At 46.4% G+C, this 14,589-nt stretch overlaps 2 long non-coding RNA genes across 2 annotated transcripts; both read right to left on the reverse strand.

The window, feature by feature from the left end:
- Positions 1 to 1,034: 1,034 nt before the first annotated feature.
- On the reverse strand, positions 1,035 to 11,706 carry LOC308063638. The gene is made up of 3 exons (XR_013928021.1): positions 7,744 to 11,706; positions 2,984 to 6,097; positions 1,035 to 2,843 (listed from the first exon to the last, which is right to left on the reverse strand). It is a non-coding gene; the product is annotated as an uncharacterized lncRNA (long non-coding RNA).
- A 1,315-nt stretch (positions 11,707 to 13,021) lies between these two features.
- Positions 13,022 to 14,449, reverse strand: LOC308063639. Its single transcript, XR_013928022.1, has 2 exons — positions 13,288 to 14,449; positions 13,022 to 13,206 (listed from the first exon to the last, which is right to left on the reverse strand). It is a non-coding gene; the product is annotated as an uncharacterized lncRNA (long non-coding RNA).
- Between the last annotated feature and the right edge of the window lie 140 nt (positions 14,450 to 14,589).

The raw sequence follows: 14,589 nt of genomic DNA on the forward strand, positions 1-14,589 counted from the left end.
GCCCCCCAGGGTCCTCAGGCCGGCGCCCGGTATTTACAGAACCCCCTGCCCCGCCGGGGGTTGGAGGGGCTGACCTCCTGCCACTTCATCCGCGCGCCGGCCCCCTGGTTAAAAAGTTTGAGGACCCCTGAGCTAGAGCAATCCCACCTATTCTGGCACTGTCTAGCTCAGGGGTCCTCAAACTTTTTAACCAGGGGGCCGGTGTGCGGATGAAGTGGCAGGAGGCCATCTGCGGCTGCGGTTTCCCCCCCAACCCCCGGCGGGGCGGGGGATTCTGTAAATACCGGGGGCCAGATTGAGGACCCTGGGGGGCCATATCCAGCCCGTGGGCTGTAGTTTGAGGACCCCTGGTCTAGTGAGACATCCCAGGGTTTATGTGATTCATCGGGGTGTAACTCTGTTGTACCTAACTCCAGTACAGCTGAGACCTACCAGTTCCCAAGGCCAAAGTCACCGGAAGGATGGGGCAGGCATTTATTCACTGTGGCTGAGGAGAACTCAGCAGGATGTCAGAGCTCGTAGAAGGGTTTTGCAGTTATGCTTATTTTACAAACCCATGAATGTATATAAACATCTGGTGTCTTACTCTTATGACAAGCAGACCTGAAAGGACAGGTTACCGAAGGAGGAGATGGTTAACATGAATAAACTTTTAGACAGTGTTTTAAAGCATTGCTAGCCCTAGAAAGAAAGCTGAGAGCTGTATGATGACAGGACAGTGAGAGCCACATATTCTATTTTCTACACACGTTACATCAGGAAAAGGGTTTTTCCCCTCCTTTCAGTCATCATGTGATGCCTTATAATTGGGACCGCTGTGGCCTTCTGCAGGGTCTGGTAAGTGAATGAGGACTCAGGCAGTGCTGGGTCTCCTCTAACTCCTCCCAGAGAGCACCTTGTAATTGCTAAAGGGCCATCCTTGCCTCATCACCAGTGGGAGATTACAGCAAAGCAGTAGTTAAGTCATGGTGCAGCTTGATGCTATCACATGAAATTATCAGGACATTTAAGCTTTCAAAGATACTTTGAGGACAAAATGCTTAAAAGTTTTTGTGATGGCTGGAGGAAAAGTGGGATGATGCAAAAAACAAGGGTTCCTTTTGTCACTTGTCACTAAGCTTGCAGAATGTTAGTTATACAGAGATATTATAAAATGGTGCATAGGCATAGCGTGTCAACCATAATGGAAAACGTGTGTCAAGGTAATGCAGCTGATTTGGTAACGCATTTGTAGTGAGAATGATGTCGCTGTCTGCTAGGAGGGGGGGGGGGGGAAGAGAGCAAGACATTCTGCCCCTCTACCCCTTGCCCTTAACATATTCTTTTCATTTCTGAGACATATATATATATTTTTTTTTTAACCTAGGAAGAAGGAGATTGAGTTCAAATCTCTATTCTGTGTGCTGCTTTTTAAATCCCCAGGGAATCTGTCCTTTTTTGAGTAAAACGGTGAGTCTCAAGCCTATAACAGGTCAGGGAAAGGCTGCTGAGCACTTCCTTCCCTTCAGGTTCTCCTGCGCTTTTTGACTGTGGCACTGAAGGCCACTGCTGCTTAGAAACCCCCATGTCTAATACAACAGCCCAACATTCTTGTTGAAGCTGAGCAAGCTTCGTTTTGGTTAGCTAACGACTATGAAGTTGTTCTCCTGAAGCAAGCAGTGGAGTCGTAGTATATTACCGTGTGTGAGTTAGTGTCCCATAATCCAGAGGAAAAGCGTGTCTGAGCTTCAGCAAGTAGCAAACTAGTTGTCTCGTGTTTCCCCTGTTCCAGCCCTACAGTCCTGCTACTTCCTGTTGTATTTGTTGAGCACAAGGACCGTTGAGCTGACTGGACCGACCAAATAGCGAGTCTCCCCTCCAAAAAGACTGTTACTATATTCATAGAGCAAACACCCTAAAAATCATTCTTCTTGTTGTTCGCTTGCATGGGAAAATACTTAAAGAACTGTATAGATCTGTGCTAGAAAACCTAGGACATCTACTTACAGGTAGTACAGTAAAAGTCTTAGTGATTCAAAACCACCCTTCCAAAACAGAAGCTAAGGAAAAACTTAAGCTGTTTTTGACTGTTTTGCTGTTACTGTACTCTTTCAGCAGCACATTGCTGGAGATAGAAGAATTAATATCTTCTGGCAGAATACAGTGTCCAAAATAAATGCAAACCCAGCATCACTAAATTTGCACCTGAATCCGGGATGTTAACTGTGTCCTCAGCAGGGTCAAAACAGTTTTGCAAATGCATGAAATTTATAACTGTTACATGTATTGTTGTGATGACTTCATGAAAATAAAAGGCATACCCAGTGACTAATATTCACTCCGAATACTTATTTCCATTGAATTTTAAACTCGTTGGGGGAAAAACTTGGGAAAACAACTTTTTTCTTGAAAGCATCCCTTTAGCATTGTGACCGCTCCTTAAATGGTTTTCAGTTCATCGGTTCCCCTAAAGAGTTCTCCAGTTAAGCTCGTTCTATTATGCACGTGTGAAATAATTTTTTTTCTAGCCTGAAGTTTTCTTTTAATAAACGTAGATAGCTTAAATTGATATCACCTACGTTCTTTTATCTTTATGCTGCTCTTCCAATAGCCATGCTGTTTTGTTCACCTCTCAGATGGGCGAAGTGTGTGGTTGTAGAACGGTAGTGCTTTTTTGTCTGTGGGGCACGAAAAAAGGGGCGTGCTGGAACCCCACTGTTACAGATCTGAACATTAAAGCTCGATCTGTTCAGGCACTCTTCCTTGGCTGCATTTAATCCTGGCCACAGAAAGGCAATTCTGAAGTCCATGTGTAGGTGATATTCAGGTCAGTTGAGTAGCTTAGTAGCAGGCTACTTCTAGATCTAACAAAAAAAAAAAAAAAAAAAAAAGTTAACAGAATAGTGATTTGGAAAAAAAAAAAAAAAAAGGGGTGTGTGTGTGTGTGTGTGAAACACCAGAATACAGTAATATTACCCAGAAATCCTGTTTTTTTGCATCTCACCTACATTCTCATTGTTTCTTCACTCCTTTCCTGTTTGCATAGGTGAAAAGGATCAGCACTTCAACTGACAAGTTGTTTCTCTTCCCTTCCTCCTGAAGGGGAGGCAACTCCCTGAAACTCTTGGACTTCTTTGTTTCGGTGATACCTCGATGGAGCAGATAAGAGATAAGGAGCATTAGATGCGGGAGCTGGAGCAGTATTAGAAGACTGAAGCCTATGAAGTCTTTAGCAGGAGAGCACAGGACAGACAGAAAGGCAAATGACGCAGACAAGGTATCGAATGGGACAGATATATGGGCCTAGAACAACAGAAGATTCCCAGCTGGTTGTGCAGACTGACACTCGTTTACAGCCTTTGATTTAAAGGCTTGTTAAAACGTGAATGCTCATCTCAGGGAGCTCATCTGTGGGCATGAAACAGAGCATTTTTCTTCCTGCAGATCCAGGTTTCAAAAATGTTACATATAGCAATATACACTAGAAACCATAATTTTCAGCAGCAGCGACCAAACCATTGTTAATTGTTCTCCATTGTTCTGTTATTGCTTGGTAAAGAAAATGTGTTTTGAATTAAGAAAGTGCTGAAGCAGCTAGGTGGCAGAACCAGGCCTCATCCCTAGCGTAGCCCTAATCCAAGGCTGGTTTAAAACCCAGTCCAGTTAATTGGTGGGAGAACAGAGAAGCAACAGATGATCAGTTTGTGCACACAGGTGCTCTCAGAAACAGGTGTTTTTAGAAAAATTGGTATATGTGAAGAGGAACTGCTTGTGCAAAGACTAAGCACGCTTGAAGGAGCGTGTGAGTTAAAGCAGGCAGAAAGAAGATCAAGATCCGAGGAGGAGCCTGGAACCGAACAGATCAATCACCTAGGACAGAGTCAGGTGATGGATTTGCAGAACTGACAGGACCAAGGAAACTCCTAAAAACTTCAGACATTGACTAATGATGTGATAAGCATATATAAGCTGTGCTGTATCCCTTGGTTCTCTGCCACTTACTGGGGTGGTGGCCCAGCTCTGAGTTGTGACTAAAGCAAGCCCAGCGGTAACCACGTCTGTGTGAATTTCTTCTTTAACACCAGTCGCTGGGGCTTATCTGCAGGACCCCACTATCCACCCCCCGCCTCTGCACCTTGTGCCGCGGGTTCCCCGTGCTGCTGTCTCTCCCTAGGTAATGGGGTGGGGGCATGGACAGAAAGAACCACCCGACCGTTAAAGCTGTCAGACGCAAAGGATTTAACTGTTCGAGCCACGTGGGTGCTTTTCGGTACGGAGGCAACGGTTAATAGTAGCTGGGCTGCGAGTGGGCAAAGGGCAGAGCGAAGCGGACCCTGCAGCCGCAGCGAGCAGCTCCCGTGGTCGGGCGGTGTGAACTGGGCTGAGCTCCCGGCCCGTGCTCCGCACAGGGTCGGTGGAGCGCTGCTGCCATCTGACGACCAAAAGCGGGTACTGCAGCCCTGGCGCCGCGCATGCGCGGTGGCGCCTCCCCCTCGCAGCTGCCGGCCGTTGTTAACGGCTGCCTGCAGCTGCCGCCCCCCGAGCACGTTGCCAGCGCGCGCTCGGCACGGGAGTATGGAGCTGCAGCGCCGCTGCAGCCCCGGGACAAACGCAGCCTGCGGGTGCTCGCTGCTGCAACGGCCCCGCCCCTAGCGAGAAGCACCCCCAACCCGGAGAGCGCAGGGGCGCGGGGCGGCTGCGCCCCTCCACGGTTTCAATTCCCCCTCGCTCGGCAACGCCGCGGTTCTGCCCTTGCGTGGCCCGAACCTGCGCTCCCCGGCGTCGGGCCGCTTCTGCGCATGCGTGGCTCGGCCCCCCACGCACCGCCGTCAGGCCAGCTCCCCGCATGCGCCGCCCTGAAGCTGCCAGTAACGCTCCTGCGCATGCGCCAGGTGACCGGAGTCACACGAAGGCCACAGACCGGCACTCGGGGGTACCCGTGGGTGAAAAAATGGACACAAGCCAGCAACCTGTGCTCGCAGGGGAGAAAGGTGACCATATCCTGGGATGCATCCAACGAGGCATGACCCGTAGGTCAAGGGAACCGATTCTGCCCCTCTGCTCTCACGAGACCCGCCTGGAGCACTGCATCTGGCTCCAGAGGCCTTGGCAAAGCAGGTCCAGAGGAGAGCCACAAAAATGATCAGAGGGCTGGAGCACCTCTCCTAAGACAGGCTGAGAGAACTGGGGTTGTTCAGCCCGGAGAAGAGGCTCTGGGGAGACCTTATTGTGGCCTTTCAGTACTTAAAGGGGGCTTATAAGAAAGATGGGGACAGACATTTTAGTGGGAAATAGTGTCCTCTAGCAACAGGACAAGGCTTGGTTTTAAACTAAAAGAGGGTAGATTCAGATTAGATATAGAGAAGAACTTTTTTTTTTTTTTTTTTTTTTTTTTTTTTTATGATGAGTGTGGTTAAACACTGGGAGAGGTTGCCCAGAGAGGTGGCAGATGCCCCGTGCCTGGAAACATTCAAGGTCAGGTTGGACAGGGCTGTAAGCAACCCAATTTAGTTGAAGATGCCCCTGCTTCCTGCAGGAGGGCTGGACTAGGGGGCCTTTAAAGGTCCCTTCCAACACAAACCATTCTATGATTCCATAAACTACCACTTATTATTCTGGCCACTGTTATTTATATATACTTGAGGAAGTCCTTCACAACTGAAATTTTACTCTCAAAAGTTCTGAATTGCTTTAAAATTCTCAAGAGCTTTTCTCCAAAATATCCCTTCCAGAGATACTGATATACAGATCCTGGACCAAACACCGTACTTGAGGTTGTTTTACAGCAGGGCAGCAAAGTTTTGTAGAAGTGAGGCCGAGAGACTGCCCAGTCACATTCTCCTCCATGTTCTCCCACACCCATGTGGCAGCACCTTCAGAAAACACTTTTCTAGTTGCTCCCGATGGTTTTAAACCTCTCTAACAGAATTTTACCAATGTCCTCCCCCCTGAAGCAGTGCTTCTGTTATCACAGAGAGCAATGCAAAGATGTTCAAAGGAAATGGTCAGAAACACTTGGAAGCTAAAGGTCACGATAAGCAGGAAAAGAAAATACTTTACCATGTACATGAGACTGTTGCAAACTTTTTCCTGGTGCAAAGTGGACATTTCCAGCTACCTGCAGGAGACAGTAATCTTTCATTAAAAAGGCCTGAATCTATATAAATAAAGCAGTCATACCGGCAGTTGCATTTTCAAATTTTTGTTTAAATGAGATAGACAATATGCAACTCGTTTTCATAGGTGACAATACCAGCAGATACCATCCTAAAAGAGATATGAATTTCCCCTCTTCCTCACAGGCAGTCACGTGGAAAGCCATAATCACATACCGATGTTGACAACAACTGTTCTATGCAGAGTATTTTAGTGGACATAAAAATGAGAAGGAGGAATCAAGTCTACTGGGAGAGAACTAACTGCTGCTGTAGGAAATAAAAAGGTATCACAGAAACGGAGTGCAGAAAGTAACTGGGAGGGTGAGCAGGCAGGGTAAGAAAACCCTTAATACAATAAACAACAGTGGTCCTACGTATGCATCCATGAAAACAAGCCGTGTTCAAAAATAAAGCACTAAACCTACCACCAAAAAACCCCACACACACTCCAAAATCCCCCAAAAGACAAAGGTTATTAAAATTTTAACCTTGAATATGAAAAGGATATGGATATTAGGTGTCAGTCCTCCCTGACACTCGCTAGCAATCATACACACCCTCCCCTGGAAGATTTCAATGCATCAAGCTCACATGCTACATTACACCTTTGAATGTCTGTGCAAACCTATCGCATATGTTAACTGCGGACCCAATGAGAATGGAGATGTGCAAAAGTCCAAGTGCCTAACAATGGCCCCCAGAAATTTCCCTAGTGACACCCACCCTTGGACCCTTGCTACCCACAGCACTCCCCTTTGAATCTTTCCTGCTCACCACACTTGGTGACAAAGGGTCCTGTAATGGTTCAGCACCCATGATGATACTCAAAACACAATGTCTGGCTTCATGAGTGAAAGGGTGGGGTGTGTTTGGTTTTGTTTTTTTTTCAGAAATAGAGGATGTTGTCTCCAGGAATAGTACACAAAGATGTAAAAAACCCTCCAGATTTTGAAATAAAGAAGTTAAAAAAATAAATTAGCCTGGGCCTCACTGCTAGAATGTACTTGGGTATGTAACCTGCATGTCCAAGTGTTTGAAGCTCAGTAACCTGCCAAATGACAGGGTAGTTACATAGTCATCTGGTGTGTCTTGTACTACATTTTCATACATCAGTTGCAAAACACATCTTTCTTTAAGCATCTTCAACCTTGACAACTCCAACAGTCTTGCTTCCACTGGTTTTCTAAAGAAGAGAACATTTCACTCCCTCCAGCACCTCTGCTGACAAGTTGTTGGTTACTTTTATCTCCAGCACCCACTGGTGGTCTCTGTTTTGAGACTAGAAGGGCAGGTGGGACAACCTAACCTCAAAGAAGCTGCCTCTCCCCCTCCAGAAACCTCAGTAAAAAGGCTCACTAGCTAGACGGTAGAAAAAGCTAAGCTTCTTCAGCCAACCCACCTCATGAAACAGAGAATTAGCCCCTTCCCACCCTTCTCCTGACCCTCCTACTGAACCCCTCTACAGGCACAAGTACCTTGCTGAGCCCAGGGGTTATTACAGTCCTGTGAACACTTAAAGTTGGAAAAAAGAGCAGAATGCCCCGACTGTGCCTTCTGACGCTCATCAACACCATGCAACAGGCTCATGGCAAAACCCATCTCTCACCTTGTTGACCTCCAGGAAACTGTACACTCAGCAGCTCTCATTCTTCTGCTCTTGCATTTTCTGGCTAAATCCTTCCCTCTTGCACTGCTCTATGCTATCCGGGTTCTCGAAGGCCCAGCCTCATCACCTGTATGCTTCTCATAGTCACAAGTATTGCAGCACCTGCAAGAGCATAAACATCATCTTATCTTTACAGCAATAAAGAGACACTCCAGCTCAGGACTCAAATCCCCAGTGGATTTTATTTCAACAAATCAACAAAGCAAACTTCAGGAACTGGACACTGAAAGGTGGTCTAATGCTCCTGAAGGAGCTTGAGCTTCCTGACATACTTCTTGAGATTTTGGCACGAGGATGCAAGCTGTTTTAATGCAGCGCTTAATTCTGAAGAGGGCTTTAGTTGTCCATTCAGACAGCCAAGTCCATTCTTGGCAAATAAATTTGCTGCAGAAATGACATTTGTTTCTGTGGGAAGTCTCCCACAGTTCTGAGCAGCTTGGAACTTCCCCATGTGAACAAAGCATCTACCCGTTTCTATTCCTCCCTTCTCCGTTTTTAGGGAAAGACTGCCAACATCGGAGGCAAGGTTAACGGCAAACTTTCTTCATTGCTCTTCTACCTTTGGACAACATCTCGCTCACCAGAAAAAGCAATTGTCTGTCTCTGTTCTGTGTTGTGCTGGACAAAACAAGAAGTTGAAAGCTGGAATCATGAATCCCTCAAGATGGAAACATCTCTGGGGAAGGATGCAACTTGCAGATGTGACAAACTAACTTACTACAGAGACAATAATAGCAAAGGATAGTCCAGAACCTGTGGACTATCACGAATCCATTCTTACACAAATTTGCAGGTAGAAGGAATGAGAAACACCAAATGTAATCATTACATGTGATGGAGCCCGGCTTTCCTGGGGATGGCCGAACACCTGCCTGCCCATGGGAACTGGTGAATGAATTCCCTGCTTTGCTTTGCTTGCGTGCGCAGCTTTTGCTTTACCCTTTTTCCCCACCTTTCCATTTTGCTATTATTATTGTTAGTATTATTGTTATTATTGTTGTTCTTACCTCTTTATTCTGTTTAAATTATTAGATTGTTCTTATCTCAAACCTTGACTTTTACATTCCTTTTCCGATTCGCCTCTCCATCCCTCTGAATGAGGGGGAGTGAGCAGCTGGCTGCATGGTGCTTGGTTGCTGGCCGTGATTAAACCACGACACCTCTTTACTAGGTCAGTGCTTGGCACCTGGAGACAGCAGAACACCCATCTTCCAGATTTCTGGAGAGGCACCAGATGCATGGATGTGTTTTGCAGTATTCAGCCCAAGGCTGGTTATGATGACTGTGTCTGAAGGAGGAATGCTGAGTCTGTGGAACAGCAACACTGGCAACCTGAGATCCAAATGTCAGCTCGCAGGGCTACAGGAAGAAACACCAATGTGCAGCGTCCTGATCCAGAAGCAAGGGAAGATGATAGTGGGATTTAGTGGGGGTCTCTATCCATGGCACATGTCTATCTGTTCGACTTGCTTACAATAATTCTTGTATTTTCATAGAATATCCAGAGGTTTACTGAGCCAGACAACAGATCTGGTAATCAACGGGCCTTCCTACCCCATTTAGAGCAGAAAGCATCCTCCTCAGACTTCCAAATCCTAGTTCCCAAATGAACAAGCACAACGCTTTCTGTCCCACTGCACTTTATAGCTTTGCCCAATACCACGTGGCCAAATTAAATTTCATTGCTAATTTACCCTCTTTCCTTCATGAGAGGGGCAGCTCTCCTAGCTTCATGTCTTACTCTTGCCTTATTTTTGTGTAGATCCCTTCTGATGGAAACAGTCTGCTAGAGAAGCTTCCTGGAAGGGTTTGCTTTGTGATAACATCAGAAGATAAGTCCATTATTGCTGCAGGTTCAATAGCACCCATTCCTTAGGAAAAGTGTTGGCAACAGCTGCTCTCCCACACTCTTTAAAAGAGGCCAGCATGTGGAATTTCCCATTTTCTTGGCCTTATTTAACTATTGTGCCTAAGGATGTAACAAAGATTTGATGAACTTCTCTTTGTGAAGAAGTCAGAACATTGCCTGTGTACCGGGAGCCCTTTCTGAAGCGAGTGAGATCTAAGTAGTGAAAAGGACTTCAGCTGGCATGATGATTTGCTGCTCTTTGGGCTTACCTTTGAAGAAATACAGGAATTAAATCATATGCATAAGGACATGGTGTTGAAGGGGATTAGAGACTTCCTCAGATCAATAAATCATTAACTAAATTTTATTGGTTTAGGCTTTGAGAAGTATGTGCAAGTGTACCTGGCAGACCCAAAGGGATTCCACAGGTTCCTGGCACCAAATCTGGAACATGAAGGAGCACTTCATATGGCTGTTATCTCTGCTGGCAACAGCGTTTTTGTTACTGGTTCTCAGGCTCCATCTATCCAGGGAGGGAAGGAGGAAGGCTGGGCAACTTGCCAATCAGAAACATCTCTTTCAAATCCAGCTTACAGAATGTGCCCCTGATCCAGTAAAAAGGGTTGTCCTGCTCCTCAGCAAACTGTCTGGGGGTTGGATTTGCAGTTCTAAGCATGTCTCTACTACCGCCACAGCTCTAAAAAATGACCCTTTATTGCTTCAAGACTTTCTGTTCTTTTATTTTTGACACTGAATGGAGAGCACTTGATCCATTTAGAGGGCCAGACTCAAGCCTGTGTACACCTGAGGCCTGAAATACATTTCTGAAATGTTTCGCATTTGAACTCCTAAAAGCTGCCTTGTTGCCCATTTGTGAGCAGGAGCCAGATGGAATATGCAACATCTGGAGCACCATCTCTTGCCAAAGAAAGAGGTGAACAGCCAGCACAGTCCAACACATGCAACTAGACAGCTTCCAGAGTAAAGGAAACAAGTGGGCTGAATGGCTCCAGGTGCTTTGCACATTTGTTTTAGAGTAAGAATGCAATGTTTTGCCTTCTAGTATTAGGATGTTATTCTTTGATTTATGTTTCTGTTCAAGTTAGTTAAGGTATACTGTTTTACCTCTTAAATAGAACTAAGGAAAAAGCAGCTCAGGCACTGATGATTCCTCCCCCCCCCCCCCCCCCAGCAACTTTTCCCAGGTGTGGAGTTTATCAGACTGGGAGTTGCTGACGGGATATGCTGGATGGCATGGGAGCACCAGTAACACTCTTAGACCTGTGTGACTGCACTTTGGTTTCTGCCTCCCACCATGCACCATATGTAGGAGTGTGGAACCTCACAATCAGCAGCAGAAAACCTTGGTGCCTGTCCTAAATACCAGCTGCACTGGGGTAACTACGTCTATTTTACCCAGCCTGAAGACACACATAAAGTCATCATCTGGAACACCACAGAAGGTGAACTGCGTCTTAGAAATACTGCATTAAATTAAGCCTGCATATGGGGTAGAATAGAAACAAAACAGCTCACAGAGGCAGCAAAGACAGGGTTAGCTTTCTGAGCATATGACGAGCATAATCTGCTCCTTTCTGCTTTTTCTAAGTATGAGATTTAGGAAAATCTGTTTCAGGCTTGGAGAGCTTTTTAATCTCCTCTTCCAAGTTTCTGCCTAGAATAGCTTATTATGACAAGGGAAAACTGGAAATATGAATAACATGCAAATTATTTCACAGTCAAGAAGCCAATCACAAGCCTCATCTGAGGGATGACAGTTGCATGCGGTTGGAGTAAGAACAGTCTTGCTGATTTCCTTCTGTTTTACAGGTCAAGTGTGTGACACACTGGACAGCTCTGCCCAAGTGAGATGCCTGGAAATAGCTGAGCAAAACCAGCTCTTTTTCACAAGGACTTGTGTCTGGAACAGTCCTTATCTTTCCACTGAACTCCAGGCAGGATGTAGCATGCATCCCACCTCCAGAGTCACAGAAACCAGTCAACAGCATGGCTATCAACAAGCAGGAAATGCAGCTTGCCATAGCATATGATACTGATAATTTAGTCCTCCTGCTGGATATTAGCCCTGCAGATCCATGCCCAGTGATTGACAGGCCCACCTACACCTTTAAAACTCATATCCCTGCCACTCTGAGTTCCATAGTGGCTGTCCTTGCAGATTACAGAGTCCTCTATGGCACGACTAGCAGGGACGTATTCCTTTATGACTGCCCTTGGGCCCAAGTGTTTCCTTTGGAAGGTCACAGAAGCCAGACCTCCTGTTTGGAAAGCAGCCACAGAGAGCAGCGGGCACTCAGTGGCTCTGAAGATTCCCTGCGGTGTCTCTGGGACTTGGAGTTCTGTCAGCGGGAACACAAGATGTGCTATCATAAGGTACTACAGTGGTAACATGGCATCAATAGTCAATTACTGCCCTGAGCTGTCAGGGAGGATCCAGCTGACAGGATTCCCAGCTCCCAGAGAGAATCCCCAAATCCTGTATATAGCTGTTCAAACTGACAGGCAGCAAGGTATTCTCAGCACCTAGGTCTGATTTTAAAGCATCCTTACATCTAGATACACCATCAAGGTGTTGATGCTGTCTTAAGTGAGTAAGTGCTGTTAACACCGCTCTGACACTAAACTGAAGTCATAGGAGTTATTTATCTACAGCTTATTACTGCTCATTTTGCCAGTGCAAGCTAGATGACACGAACCAGCGAAGAGAATGAGACTTCACAAGTTAACAATAGCAACAGAAGGGGTAAACTGGGCCAGCTCAGGAGAACACAGTAGGGGAAAAAGCATAAATATGGAGGTTGGGCCAATGCTGTTACTCTTTCACCTGACAATACACTATGGACGCGTCTGAGCTATTCCTTTCCATAGGTGGGATAATGGGCTTTTGTACAGTCACACTAAGCTCTCTTTGCTGTATAGCTATCAGGGCTTTATTTTGTGATACCTTCTTCCATCCTCCTTCCAGGATCACTCTTGTAAAAATCTTTATTTAATACCTCTATTCTTAAGCATTGAATAACTACTGAATACTCTAAGGCATCTTCACTTCAACCCGCATTTACCAGCACAACAGTCTAACCTTAACAATGCGTTTTCAGCCCACATCTCTTCTGAAAGGCATTTGCTGTGCATGCTTCTCAAAAGACGGTAAGTACTTGGACACTGGATTGCTGGATCAGTCCATTACATGTTCCAATGGTGAGTAATTGTGAAATGCTAGCAACAACGAGAATCCTTCATTGTGCCTGCAAGCTGCAATTGCAAGGCTACAGCTGGGGTATTCCAGCACATAGTAGAGAAATATATTCTGGGTTCAAATATCAGCACAAAGTTTAAGGGCAAGGCAAGAAAGGTTTCGGTAAGTTTCTATTAAACGAATCATCTATAATGCTATAAGCAGCATGGTTTATTTTTCCCCCTCTCACCCTTGCTCTTCACATGACCCAGTTTTACTGAGTTCAAACTGTCTGGTGACAAGGGACCATTTGAAGGAAGCGGTGTATTTCAAATACAGTCCTACTACACAGTAAATACTTTATTCTGAGCATGCTTCCCACAGGTGCCTTGCTGGCTGTACAGTGCATATGCGTACACAGCCGCTCACAGAAATGTACCAACTGCAGACAGATTTGTTGCAGTAACAAAAATTGGTTGTACCATTTGTGAGAATTTTGCAGCACGGGGGGGCGGGGGTAGTCCCACCACGTGCAACATGGAGCAACAACTTGCCTCAATTTATACAATCAAATGTTGCATATACATAAGGTTTCCAAATATGCCTATACATATTCATAACCTAGCCCCGCTTCATATTAAAATTAGTTCCAAGAAGTCATTTCCGTAAGTCCCTCCCAACTGCACTTGCGTGGTGCCTCTTGATGGTGGTCGTGGGGATGAAGGCTTGGTAGTCTCCCTCACCCTGAACTTTTTACCTTCTCTCTTCACAGACTCAGTTGTTCCTTGGTCTTTGTCCAAACTAGAGTTGGTTTTAGTTAGTTCTCATCACGAACTGTCTTCAGGAGGAACTGCAGATTCCTTGCTTCAGTTAATTTACACAGTGGTTAGTAAAACAAAGCATTATTTATCAACGACAATCTAGGTAATCGTTAAGCAATTACATTTACTAACATTTCTTTAACACCTTCCCTCAGTTTCGCCGTCCCAAGACCACCCTTCCTCGGTATAACCCACTCCAGAACACCATGGCAACATGTACAGTAAAATCCAGAAAGAATGAGAGGGAAAACTCAAGCTACAATACAGCCGAGGAAATTCTTCTGGGAGCCTGCTTCCCACCAGCAAGCCCTCTCAGAGCTGTTCAGTGGTGTAAAAAGCAAAGATTAATAGGATAAACCAGCCTAAACACGCAGGATTGAGCCTATAGGTTTCTCTTTCTAGTCTTTTGCATCAGTGTCTTAGAATTACAATATTAAACATCGTTGAAACTCATTTGTTGTGGTTATTGAGCCTATTGACACCTCGGTGCAGTACTGCTGCTGTGGCAAACCGAACGATCACCTCCTGAGGTAATTAAGAAAAAAAAACCCGCAAACAAACAAAGAAACCAACGGCAGCCCTGGAGCCCCGCGTTACACTCGGCCGGCACTAGAGCTCTGCGGGCCGTCGGTCGCAACCCAACCGGGGGTTCGGCCTTCCCGCCAGGCCCACCGGGGCCCAGCCCGCCGCTGCCTCCTTCGGGGCTCAGCTCCAGCCCCAGCGCCACTCCCCCGGACCCCCACCCCCCAGCCTCCGGTGCTGCCCTCCCTCCTTCAGGCCGCTCACAGGGGCCGCCCCATCTCCCGCGGCCGCCTCAGCGCGGTTCCCGCCGCGGCGGGTGCACGGACCGGAAGCAGCGCGCGCTACCGGCGCGCTGCCGGGTGGCATCGACGGCGGCCGGGAAGGGGCTGGGCCGGGGC

The sequence above is a fragment of the Falco punctatus genome (genome assembly GCF_963210335.1).
Source record: "Falco punctatus genome assembly, chromosome: 4".
NCBI classification, from domain to species: Eukaryota; Metazoa; Chordata; class Aves; order Falconiformes; family Falconidae; genus Falco; species Falco punctatus.